Raw genomic sequence first — 14247 nt, forward strand, 5'->3', positions numbered from 1 at the left:
CCAATGGGGCACGCCAAGACAGCAACTCGCTGACCCTCCACGCAAGCAAGGAAGGTAATCAATCCACCCGCACGTGCTATCTCTCCCTCCCTCTCGCTGTGCTGCTGGTCCCACCCATCAGCCGCCACCTCGCTTTCGTTCCCCACATGCGTGTTTTCCTTTCTTGCTCCCGGCAATGGCGCGGCCATGCAAGGCAAGCGGCCGCTGTCACCCACGCATGGTAGGAGACCATCCCGCTCGCTCCCTTCCTTTTTCCTACGCCTCTCTCCCGCCTATAAGACCCAAGCCAAGCCCTCCCCTCTACCCCTTCTCCGTTCACCGCTCGAAGTTCACCACCGCCGCCGTAGCCTCACTGCTCTGGTACCAAATCAACGTCGCCGACGTGCCTCGGAGCTCCGCCATGACCCGACGTAGCCAACGTGAAGATTAAAGCTTACTGAAGGATCGGTGTGTAAGGCAAGTATAGCATGGGACTATCCTTGTTACCTATTCACATTTAACCACTTAATTCATATTGCATGTGTCTACCTTGTTTGCCAATAAGGATATCCTAGATACTTGATATCTTGTACATTGATACCTTTAGGACATTGCATTGGGTAGCTTGTGCTAGTGCTTAATCGAAACCATGATCTTGTAACTTGATTAATGATATATGCAATAAACATTAAAACATGACTTTTTAGTAACATGGACATAGGGGGCTGGAGTGTTTAGCTTCTTTCTAAATGCTTCATATTCCTCTCCCTAAGGACTTATCTATAAGCGATCATCCGAGACTTACAGTACAGCTATGAGGGCTATATGGCTCTAGCTTTAGCTCAGTATGAGGACCTTTTCTAGCTTGTTAGTGGTTACCTTTAAGGCGTGCGAGGGTATGTTTCCTTTTCTGCTAGGTTGTGTGTACCGTGCTATGATGCCCACGCGTGCCACTCCTAGAGATGGGCCACATACGCCTAGCGGCCCTAACTTGTTAGACGAACCTTTAAAAGGCTTCATAGTGAACCCTGCCGACCTTCCTTGGTAGTGGGTCAAGAAGTTGATCACCTCGGGCGAAAGGGTAAATCATGACTCATAGTGAAAGTGTACAAACTCTACAGAGTATAAAACTGTTATAACAGTCGTGCTCACGGTCACGAGCGGCCTTGGACCCTTATGGAATAGAGATGATCACTAATGGATAGTGGTACTAATGATCAACTGTTTATGCTATACATTATCATGTTTACCCGATCATGTGTTTATGGGAGTGATAATTTCTTTGCCACCCAATAGCTTAAAAAGATGATCTATTAAAGCTAATCGCGGTTAAACCAGTGTCAACCTTTTGAGCCTCATGAACCCCATAATATAATTGTTAAGTACGACATGTACTTACGCTTATTTTACTTTTCTATACATTGGATAAAAATCTCGGATGGGTACTAGATTGCTGGTTTGGAGGAGTTAGGCTTGTGGTCAACCAGTCAGTTATCCCTATGAATTTGGAGTCTTCGCTAGAAGATCGGAGTCAACTTTCCACTGTCTTTACTCTAAGGTTATTTTCCTTTTACTAATATGTTATGTAATAAGTATTGTCTCTTGATATTACCCTGATTTGTGGCTATATGTGAGATTTGACTTCCTAGGCTCACATATAGTGTGTATCTAGTTTTGTCTTTAAAACTAGGTGCTACAAAGTGGTATCAGAGCAATGCTGATTGTAGGATGCAAACCTAGATAGAACTGGATGTTTTAACATGCTTTTATCTTGCTTAGTTCTTATTTTCTCTCCAACATTATTATTTGCTAAAAGTTATGCTCACTTCAGCCTCTGTCTGTTATGAAAACTTTGTCTCTATTCTCAATCCTCTATCTTTGTCTATATAGATGGATTGTAATGAGGAGACCACCGGTATCAAAGGTCAGGAGGACCAAGCTATGTTGTCCTTGACTGCATTCAACAAGGAGAAGTTTGTAGCTATGCAACAACAGGCACCAAAAGGAGTGACTCAACCAAGGAGTTTTCAACAGTGCTTGCTACAAGGTCAAACCAACATACCAAAGGGACCAGTGAAGAGACAAGTAGTAGAAGCTTGGAAGAATGTAAAGTCCAATGAAGATGTTGGAAGGACGGCACATGAATGCCAGGATCACCCACATCAGAAGCAGGAACAGAAAGTCTAGAAGAAATAGGAGCAAGGAAGTAAAGCAAAGAGTAACTACATCCAAGGAAGATTGAATAATGTGGATATGACAACCACTCATGGAGCTAAGGAGGTTGTGTATGGTATCATTCCAATAAACTTAGCTTCCGCCATAGTGTTGTTTGACCCTAGAGCTTCACATTCGTTTATCTCTAGTGCATACGTAAAAGAACATAAGATAACTATGCTTCCAATGAGAAAACCAGTGATAGTTAAGTCCCCAGGAGGAGAAATGAAGGCAAACCGCATATGCCCAGGAGTTAATCTTAACATCAAAGGAGTAAAATTTGAAGCAAACCTTATCGTATTAGAGTTAGTGGACATTGATGTTATTCTTGGAATGGGATGGATGTCAGCATGTAAAGGAGTGATCAAGTATGCCCAGCGTTCGGTGCTTCTAACCACACCATCAGGAGAAAGAATTGAGTATGAAGGTATTCAGCCTATGCCTAAGGACAATGTGGATAAGAAGAGAAAGGAGGTCTCACCAGAGTTAGAATCGGGAAGCAATCAACATTTGAGTTCTATTACATCGTCACATCTAGCTCCAATCCCTGGTTAGATAAACTCGAACTCTAAAGAATTAGAAGTTTGTCAAGCTAAGGTTACTCCACTCTTTCCACATGAGGTATGCATAGATGGGTGGACAATCACCTACATGGAGTTTCAACCCCAAAAGATCAAGCGAGCTAAAAAGTGGTCTAGTCAAACAAAGATGAACTTACAGAATCATCAAGCTAACAATACTCTAAGCAACAATTCTATGGAGTATGACATCACTAAAGATCTAGCTAAGAGAAAGTGTTATCATTGCCAGCAGGAAGGACATTATGTTAAATCTTGCCCATAGAAGAATCAACAATTACACCAAGGAAGTAGCTAGAGTCAGATCACTTCTGGACTGTCACTAGAAAATGTTAGTGATGACCAACTCGAAAGAAGCATTTGGTGAAATTGATAAATGAAGGAGTTATGCTAGACTATTCAAGATCCTTAGATAAGGATAGGAGTTGTACCCCTTTATGTAATAAAAACGATAGTATCGCAAGTTGAGTCGATGAGTGAGTTATGCATTTTTAAGTGCTTTGTCGAATTGTCATTATGTTTATGCTTGTTTTGCATCTTTGTAATGATTGCAATGATCTTGTTGGGTGTTCCCGCAATTTCATTTAGTTCATAGGTTTAAGGTATAAGGATTAATGAAATAAATAGTTGGGTTATGGTTTTCTTCTATTTTTCCTATCTTGTCTTCGGAGCTGCCTATCTTTATTGGTTCATATCTCTGATTTTGGACGATAGTAGACTTCAATCACAAGATGATGCAAGCTATACTTTGGTATCCCCTACTTTACCATATCTTAAGGGTGGGATGTGTCCTTATATGCGTAAGTTGAACTAACATGTTATCTAGAGCTATCCATTATGGAGAATGGAAGTACCATCTTCTTGAAAGTAAAAGTGACATCTAGGAGGATCACAAGAGTATATAGGACATCGTCACTAAGTTGGTCTTGAGCTTGTGATAACCTCGTTGGAATGAGATTAATTGTGACTCGGAAAACTGCTATCACTTCGAGAAGCGAAGTCATGACCGATGCCCTTAGCAACGGAGAATTATGCTAAGAAGGTTCGAGTGACACTAAGGATTAAGAGTTCTATTCCCAGTTTGAGCAACTTCACCAAGATCATTAATGTTTGGAAGATTGGTGGTAGATTATGTTTCGGACCAAGAACATAAGGAAGCCTTATTGAAAGGTGAACATATGAGAAAATAGAATTATGGCCTAGTGATTAGGGTTACCTGAGAGTGGTTCGAGGTACCTGTCAAAGTTTTGGAATTAGTTAGGCAAATTACTTGGAGTAAGAGCAACAGGTATGCAAAGTAAAGTGGATCTTTATCATGATGATGGAACTGCATGAGGAAGTAAAAAAGAATCCAAGGACAGAGTATTCCCATCTCTTAGTCGATGTCTTCCGAATCTCGAGGACGAGATTCATCTTAAGGGGGGTAGAATTGTAACACCCTAAAATTTGCCTCTTTTGAAATAGAGTTAAAATGATTTAAGTTGGAATTTTTGTGCACATGAAATATAGGAAATAAAATTTTTCATTAAATTAAAATACATCATAAGGTAGCAACTTGTTTGAGCATACATGACATTGCATTGGATTTTATTGGTTGAGTGGTTTTAATTGAAAAGTCAAAATGGTTAAAATGCTTTTGAAATGAAATTGAAAATGGCTTTGAAATAAAAGAAAAGAAAGAAAAGGAATTGGAAAATGTAAGAACTGAAAAAGTTATTCTTGGAAAACTTACCCAAAATTGGTTCATTTATGTTTGAATCAAAAATTGTATTTTAAATCATATTTATACTTGATTCGGTTCATATTTGAAATTGTTTTGAATTAAGAAAAGAAAAAGAAATTAGAGATAGAAAAGGATTTAGAAACAAAATTACCTTTCTTCATTTTCAGCCCAACCCAGGAACCGGCCCAGCCCTTTTCTCCCTTTCCCTCCTCCACTTGGCCTGCTGATCAGCCTAGCCGCACTCCCTCTTGCCTCCCTCACATGCCCGGCCTGCTCTTCTCGGCCCCGGCCCACTGCTCGCGGCCTGCATGCGTCGTCGCCCAGCGCGCGTCTACCCTCCCTTTCCCTCTTCCGCGTGCACCGCAGCACCGCGGCACAGCTAGCGCCCTGCTTTGCTTAGTGGCCCACTGCCCCACACCGCACACGCTCGGCCTTCAGCGCTCATGCCCGCAAATGCCTTTGGCTGCACGCGCATCAGCCAGCCCGCTCCCTTCTTCTTCCCCTTCCTTATTTCCCCTGCTCTTTCCTTCCGTCGTCCTGCCAATGGCGCATGCCAAGACGCCAACTCGCCGGTCCTCTGTGCAAGCAAGGAAGGTAATCAATCTGCTCGCACATGCTGTCTCTCCCTCCCTCTCACTATGCTACTGGTCCCACCTGTCAGCCGCCACCTCCCTTTCCTTCCCCACGCGCGTGTTTTCCTTTCTTTCTCCTAGCAATGGCGCGGCCATGCAAGGCAAGCAGCCACCATCGCCCACGCATGGCAGGAGACCATCCTGCCCGCTCCCTTCCTTTTTCCTGCGCCTCTCCCCCGCCTATAAGACTTGAGCCGAGCCCTCCCCTCTGCCCCTTCTCTGTTCGCCGCTCGAAGTTCGCCACCGCCACCGTAGCCTCGCTGCTCCGGTACCGAATCAATGTCGCCGACGCGCCTCGGAGCTCCGCCATGACTCGACGCAGCAGTAGGTACCCCTAATTTCTTGAATTGGTCTTGAATCGCTTGGATTTCCCTCACTCGTGCCCTCCCCCTCTCTCTAGTCATCGCCACCATCGACGACCGCCCCTTCCGAGCCTCCCCGGACGCCGCAACCACCTCCAGACGCATCGTGGTGAGCTCCTCCACCTACCCATGCTCTCTATTCAACGATTCACGCACTGGAATGCCGTATTGATGAACAACAGTCGCCGCCAGCCATGGAGGTCTTGCTGGTGGGACTACGCAGCCGGTGGAGATCCTCCCAAGCACCCTGCGCTGTTAGATCTAGCACGGACGATCATGATTAGAGTATACCTGTTCGCTATGTAACCGGTCCACTGAGACCCGTGGACTCGGTCCACCCCACCAAGTTAGTAGCGCCCACACCCATGTGGTGCACCACACCAATCCCCAGCCGCCACGTGTCTATCCAGTCAGTGAGCAATCAAACCCGCAGTCAAGCCATGCGGTTTTGCAGAATAGACCCCCTATTTTCGGTGAATTAACCCGCAGTCCGATTCAGTTCAAAATGATTTCTTTTAGGCCCCATTTTTATTCGTTTAAGACCCTGTATTTTCCAGAATTAGTGTGCGCAGTCCAAAATACATTTAAATTCAGAATTTTAATTGTTTTAATTCAAAAATGAGTTCAAATATTTACAGAAATGCCACTAAACCTTATTTCATGCGTAACTTTTGCGTTTTAAGTCTGATTTGACCCATTCAAATTGCATTAGGATCGTATTTATGTTTTCTACGTGTTTATACAATTGTTAGGCATGTTTTCAACACTTGGAATTCATGGGTAGATTTAATCTATTATTTAATTAAAATAAAACTTGTTTAAATCATAACTTATTCGTTTCAACTCTGAAATAGTCCGTTCAAGTTGCATTAGATTCGTAGTGACGAGATTTATGCATTAGTAATAGTGTTTACTATATTGATATATCTGAAATAACATGGTTTAAATCATATCTTGATTAATGGTTATGCAACTAAGTTTTATACATAAAATATAATTTGTTTTACTTTTGTTTTATAATTTAAATCTAAAATTGACTTAAATCAATCCATATTGTTTATAAAATATCTTTTGTATATGAATTAATATAGTTAACATAAATGAAGCCTATAGTTTCTTTTCCACGTATTAAGCAAATCTCTTGGTAGTTGTAACTTTTCAACCGTAGCTTCGATTAGCGTGCCTCTCGCGACTGTGTGTTCGTAGCGATGCGTAGAATTGTATTTCAATCCCTTTCACTTATTTTTCTATGATTGGTGTACTGTTCTGATATAGATGCATTTGCATGCCCTGCATGTATGTGTATGGATGTTTGTGTGGTGTTCTACGAATTATGTCTAGTCGATGAGATACACGTGGTGATCCAGAAGAAGAAGAAGGACGTGAATATTAAAGCTTACCTAAGGATCGGTGTGTAAGGCAAGTATAGCATGTGACTATCCTTGTTACCTATTCACATTTAACCACTTAATTCATATTGCATGTGTCTACCTTGTTTGCCAATAAGGATATCCTAGATACTTGATATCTTGTACCTTGATACCTTTGGGACATTGCATTGGGTAGCTTGTGCTAGTGCTTAATCGAAACCATGATCTTGTAACTTGATTAATGATATATGCAATAAACATTAAAACATGAGTTTTTAGTAACATGGACATAGGGGGCTGGAGTGTTTAGCTTCTTTCTAAATGCTTCAGATTCCTCTCCCTAAGGACTTATCTATAAGCGATCATCCAGGACTTACAGTACAGCAATGAGGGCAATATAGCTCTAGCTTTAGCTCAGTATGAGGACCTTTTCTAGCTTGTTAGTGGTTACCTTTAAGGCATACGAGGGTATGTTTCCTTTTTTGCTAGGTTGTGTGTACCATGCTGCGATGTCCACGTGTGCCACTCCTGAGATGGGCCACATACATCTAGCACGACTCTAACTTGTTAGATGAACCTTTGAAAGGCTTCATAGTGAACCCTGCCGACCTTCCTTGGTAGTGGGTCAAGAGGCTGATCATCTTGGGTGAAAGGGTAAATCATGACTCATAGTGAAAGTGTATAAACTCTGTAGAGTATAAAACTGTTATAACAGCCGTGCTCACGGTCACGAGCGGCCTTGGACCCTTATAGAATAGAGATGATCACTAATGGATAATGGTACTAATGATCAACTGTTTATGCTATACATTATCATGTTTACCCGATCATGTGTTTGTGGGAGTGATAATTTCTTTGCCACCCAATTGCTTAAAAAGATGATCTATTAAAGCTAATCGTAGTTAATCTAGTGTCAACCTTTTGAGCCTCATGAACCCCATGATATAATTGTTAAGTACGACATGTACTTACGCTTGTTTTACTTTTCTATACATTGGATAAAAATCCCGGATGGGTACCAGATTGCTGATTTGGAGGAGTTAGGCTTGTGGTCAACCAGTCAGTCGTCCCTATGAATTTGGAGTCTTCGCTAGAAGATTGGAGTCAACTTTCCGCTGTCTTTACTCTGAGGTTATTTTCCTTTTACTAATACGTTATGTAACAAGTATTGTCTCTTGATATTACCCTGATTTGTGGCTATATGTGAGATTTGACTTCCTAGGCTCATATATAGTGTGTATCCGGTTTTATCTTTAAAACTGGGTGCTACAAAGTGGTATCAGAGCAATACTGACTGTAGGACGCAAGCCTAGATAGAACTGGACGTTTTAACATGCTTTTATCTTGTTTAGTTCTTGTTTTCTCTCCAACCTTATTATTTGCTAAAAGTTATGCTCACTTCAGCCTCTGTCTATTATGAAAACTTTGTCTCTATTCTCAATCCTCTATCTTTGTCTATATAGATGGATCATAATGAGGAGACCACCGGTATCAAAGGTCAGGAGGACCAAGCTACATTGTCCTTGACTGCATTCAACAAGGAGAAGTTTGTAGCTATGCAACAATAGGCACCAGAAGGAGTGACTCAACCTAGGAGTTTTCAACAGTGCTTGCTACAAGGTTAAACCAACATACCAAAGGGACTAGTGAAGAGACAAGTAGCAGAAGCTTGGAAGAATGTAAAGTCCAACGAAGATGTTGGAAGGACGGCACATAAATGCCAGGATCACCCACATCAGAAGCAGGAACAGAAAGTCCAAAAGAAATAGGAGCAAGGAAGTAAAGCAAAGAGTAACTACATCCAAGGAAGATTGAATAATGTGGATATGATGACCACTCATGGAGCTAAGGAGGTTGTGTATGGTATCATTCTAGTAAACTTAGCTTTTGCCACAGTGTTGTTTGACCCTAGAGCTTCACATTCATTTATCTCTAGTGCATACATAAAAGAACATAAGATAACTATGCTTCCAATAAGGAAACCAGTGATAGTTAAGTTCCCAGGAGGAGAAATGAAGGCAAACCGCATATGCCCAGGAGTTAGTCTTAACATCAAAGGAGTAAAATTTGAAGCAAACCTTATCGTATTAGAGTTAGTGGACATTGATGTTATTCTTGGAATGGGATGGATGTCAGCATGTAAAGGAGTGATCAAGTATGCCCAATGTTCGGTGCTTCTAACCACACCATTAGGAGAAAGAATTGAGTATGAAGGTATTGAGCCTATACCTAAGGATAATGTGGATAAGAAGAGAAAGGAGGTCTCACCAGAGTTAGAATCAGGAAGCAATCAACATTCGAGTTCTATTACATCGTCACATCTAGCTCCAATCCCTGGTCAGATAAACTCGGACTCTAAAGAATTAGAAGTTTCTCAAGCTAAGGTTACTCCACTCTTTCCACATGAGGTATGCATAGATGGGTGGACAATCACCAACACGGAGTTTCAACCCTGAAAGATCAAGCGAGCTAAAAAGTGGTCTAGTCAAACAAAGATGAACTTACAGAATCATCAAGCTAACAATACTCTAAGCAACAATTCTATGGAGTATGACATCACTAAAGATCTAGCTAAGAGAAAGTGTTATCATTGCCAGCAGGAAGGACATTATGTTAAATCTTGCCCATAGAAGAATCAACAATTACACCAAGGAAGTAGCTAGAGTCAGATCACTACTGGACTATCACCAGAAAATGTCAGTGATAACCAACCCGAACGAAGCATTTGGTGAAATTGATAAATGAAAGAGTTATGCTAGACTATTCAAGATCCTTAGATAAGGATAGGAGTTGTACCCCTTTATGTAATAAAAACGATAGTATCGCAAGTTGAGTCGATGAGTGAGTTATGCATTTTTAAGTGCTTTGTTGAATTGTCATTATGTTTATAATTGTTTTGCATCTTTGTAATGATTGCAATGATCTTGTTGGGTGTTCCCATAATTTCATTTAGTTCATAGGTTTAAGGTATAAGGATTAATGAAATAAATAGTTGGGTTATGGTTTTCTTCTATTTTTCCTATCTTATCTTCAGAGCTGCCTGTCTTTATCGGTTCATATCTCTGATTTTGGACGATCAAAAGTTGTGAGGAATTTCTAGACAATAGTAGACTTCAATCACAAGACAATGCAAGCTATACTTTGGTATCCCCTACTTTACCTTATCTTAAGGGTGGGATGTGTCCTTATATGCGTAAGTTGAACTAACATGTTATCTGGAGCTATCCATTGTGGAGAATGGAAGTACCATCTTCTTGAAAGTAAAAGTGACATCTAGGAGGATCACAAGAGTATATAGGACATCTTCACTAAGTTGGTCTTGAGCTTGTGATAACCTCGTTGGAATGAGATTAATTGTGACTCGGAAAACTGCTATCACTTCTAGAAGCAAAGTCATGACCGATGCCCTTAGCAACGGAGAATTATGCAAAGAAGGTTCGAGTGACACTAAGGATTAAGAGTTGTATTCCCAGTTCGAGCAACTTCACCAAGATCATTAATGTTTGGAAGATTGGTGGTAGATTCTGTTTCAGACCAAGAACATAAGGAAGCCTTGTTGAAAGGTGAACATATGAGAAAATAGAATTATGGCCTAGTGATTAGGGTTATCTGAGAGTGGTTCGAGGTACCTGTCAAAGTTTTGGAATTAGTTAGGCAAATTACTTGGAGTAAGAGCAACAGGTATGCAAAGTAAAGTGGATCTTTATCATGACGATGGAACTGCATGAGGAAGTAAAAAAGAATCCATGGACAGAGTATTCCCATCTCTTAGTCGATGTCTTCCGAATCTTGAGGACGAGATTCATCTTAAGGGGGGTAGAATTGTAACACCCTAAAATTTGCCTCTTTTGAAATAGAGTTAAAATGATTTAAGTTGGAATTTTTGTGCACATGAAATATAGGAAATAAAATTTTTCATTAAATTAAAATACATCATAAGGTACAACTTGTTTGAGCATACATGACATTGCATTGGATTTTATTGGTTGAGTGGTTTTAATTGAAAAGTCAAAATGGTTAAAATGCTTTTGAAATGAAATTGAAAATGGCTTTGAAATAAAAGAAAAGAAAGAAAAGGAATTGGAAAATGTAAGAACTGAAAAAGTTATTCTCGGAAAACTTACCCAAAATTGGTTCATTTATGTTTGAATCAAAAATTGTATTTTAAATCATATTTATACTTGATTTGGTTCATATTTGAAATTGTTTTGAATTAAGAAAAGAAAAAGAAATTAGAGATAGAAAAGGATTTAGAAACAAAATTACCTTTCTTCATTTTCAGCCCAACCCAGGAATCGGCCTAGCCCTTTTCTCCCTTTCCCTCCTCCACTTGGCCTGCTGATCGGCCTAGCCGCACTCCCTCTTGCCTCCCTCACATGCCCGGCCTGCTCTTCTCGGCCCCGGCCCACTGCTCGTGGCCTGCATGCGTCGTCGCCCAGCGCGCGTCTACCCTCCCTTTCCCTCTTCTGCGCGCACCGCAGCACCGCGGCCTAGCTAGCGCCCTGCTCTACTCAGTGGCCCACTGCCCCACACCGCACGCGCTCGGCCTTCAGCGCTCATGCCCGCAAATGCCTTCGACTGCACGCGCATCAGCCAGCCTGCTCCCTTCTTCTTCCCCTTCCTTCTTTCCCCTGCTCTTTCCTTCCGTCGTCCCGCCAATGGCGCACGCCAAGACAGCAACTCATCAGCCCTCCGTGCAAGCAAGGAAGGTAATCAATCCGCCCGCATGTGCTGTCTCTCCCTCCCTCTCATTGTGCTGCTGGTCCCACCTGTCAGCCGCCACCTCCCTTTCCTTCCCCGCGCACATGTTTTCCTTTCTTGCTCCTGGCAATGGCACGGCCATGCAAGGCAAGCGGCCGTCGTCGCCCACGCATGGCAGGAGACCATCCCGCCCGCTCCCTTCCTTTTTCCTACGCCTCTCCCCCACCTATAAGACCTGAGCCAAGCCCTCCCCTCTGCCCCTTCTCCATTTGCCGCTCGAAGTTCGCCACCACCACCGTAGCCTCATTGCTCTGGTACCGAATCAACATCGCCGACGCGCCTTGGAGCTCCGCCACGACCCAACGTAGCCGTAGGTACCCCTAATTTCTCGAATTGGTCTTGAATCGCTAGGATTTCCCTCACCCGCACCCTCCCTCTCTCTCTAGTCATCGCTGCCGTCGATGACCGCCCCTTCCGAGCCTCCCCGGACGCCGCAACCACCTCCAGACACATCACGGTGAGCTCCTCCACCTACCCATGCTCTATATTCATCGATTCACGCACTGGAATGCCGTATCGATGAACAATAGCCGCCACTAGCCATGGAGGGCTCACCGGTGGGACTGCGCAGCCGGTGGAGATCCTCCCAAGCACCCTACGCCGTTAGATCTAACACGAACGGTCACGATTAGAGTATACCGGTTCGCTGTGTAACCGGTCCACCGGGACCCGTGGACTCGGTCCACCCCGCCAAGTCAGTAGCGCCCACACCCATGTGGTGCACCGCACCAATCCCCGGCCGCCACGTGTCTATCCAGTCAGTGAGCGGTCAAACCCGCAGTCAAGCCACATGGTTTTGCACAATAGCCCCCCTGTTTTCGGTGAATTAACCTGCAGTCCGATTCAGTTCAAAATGATTTCTTTTAGGCCTGATTTTTATTCATTTAAGACCCTATATTTTCTAGAATTAGTGTGCGCAGTCCAAAATACATTTAAATTCAGAATTTTAATTGTTTTAATTCAAAAATGAGTTCAAATATTTATAGAAATGCCACTGAACCTTATTTCATGCGTAACTTTTGCGTTTTAAGTCCGATTTGACCCATTCAAATTGCATTAGGATCGTATTTATGTTTTCTACATGTTTATACAAATGTTAGGCATGTTTTCAACACTTGGAATTCATGGATAGATTTAATCTATTATTTAATTAAAGTAAAACTTGTTTAAATCATAACTTATTCGTTTCAACTCCGAAATAGTCCGTTCAAGTTGCATTAGATTCGTAGTGACGAGATTTATGCGTTAGTAATAGTGTTTACTATATTGGTATTTCTGAAATAACATGGTTTAAATCATGTCTTGATTAATGATTATGCAACTGAGTTTTATACATAAAATATAATTTGTTTTACTTTTGTTTTATAATTTAAATCTAAAATTGACTTAAATCAATCCATATTGTTTATAAAATATCTTTTGTATATGAATTCATACAGTTAACATAAATGAAGCCTATAGTTTCTTTTCCATGTATTAAGCAAATCTCTCAGTAGTTGTAACTTTTCAACCGTAGCTTCGATTAGCGTGCCTCTCGCGACTATGTGTTCGTAGCGATGCGTAGAATCATATTTTAATCTCTTTCACTTATTTTTCTATGATTGGTGTACTGTTCTGATATAGATGCAATTGTATGCTATGCATGTATGTGTATGGATGTTTATGTGGTGTTCTACGAATTACGTCCAGTCGTTGAGATACACATGGTGATCCAGAAGAAGAAGGACATAAAAATTAAAGCTTACTGAAGGATCAGTGTGTAAGGCAAGTATAGCATGGGACTATCCTTGTTACATATTCACATTTAACCACTTAATTCATATTGCATGTGTCTACCTTGTTTGCTAATAAGGATATCCTAGATACTTGATATCTTGTACCTTGATACCTTTGGGACATTGCATTGGGTAGCTTGTGCTAGTACTTAATCAAAACCATGATCTTGTAACTTGATTAATGATATATGCAATAAACATTAAAACATGACTTTTTAGTAACATGGACACAGGGGGCTAGAGTGTTTAGCTTCTTTCTAAATGCTTCAGATTCCTCTCCCTAAGGACTTATCTGTAAGCGATCATCCGGGACTTACAGTACAGCTGTGAGGGCTATATGGCTCTGGCTTTAGCTCAGTATGAGGACCTTTTCTAGCTTGTTAGTGGTTACCTTTAAGGTGCACGAGGGTATGTTTCCTTTTCTGCTAGGTTGTGTGTACTGTGCTGCGATGCCCACACGTGCCACTCCTAGAGATGGGCCACGTACGCCTAGCGGCCCTAACTTGTTAGATGAACCTTTGAAAGGCTTCATAGTGAACCCTGCCGACCTTCCTTGGTAGTGGGCCAAGAGGCTAATCACCTCGAGTGAAAGGGTAAAGCACGACTCATAGTGAAAGTGTACAAACTCTGCATAGTATAAAACTGTTATAATAGCCGTGCTCACGGTCACGAGCGACCTTAGACCCTTATGGAATAGAGATGATCACTAATGGATAATGGTACTAATGATCAACTATTTATGCTATACATTATCATGTTTACCTGATCATGTGTTTATGGGAATGATAATTTCTTTGCTACCCAATTGCTTAAAAAGATGATCTATTAAAGCTAATCGCAGTTAAACCAGTGT

The sequence above is a fragment of the Miscanthus floridulus genome, chromosome 3, assembly GCF_019320115.1.
Source record: "Miscanthus floridulus cultivar M001 chromosome 3, ASM1932011v1, whole genome shotgun sequence".
NCBI classification, from domain to species: domain Eukaryota; kingdom Viridiplantae; phylum Streptophyta; class Magnoliopsida; order Poales; family Poaceae; genus Miscanthus; species Miscanthus floridulus.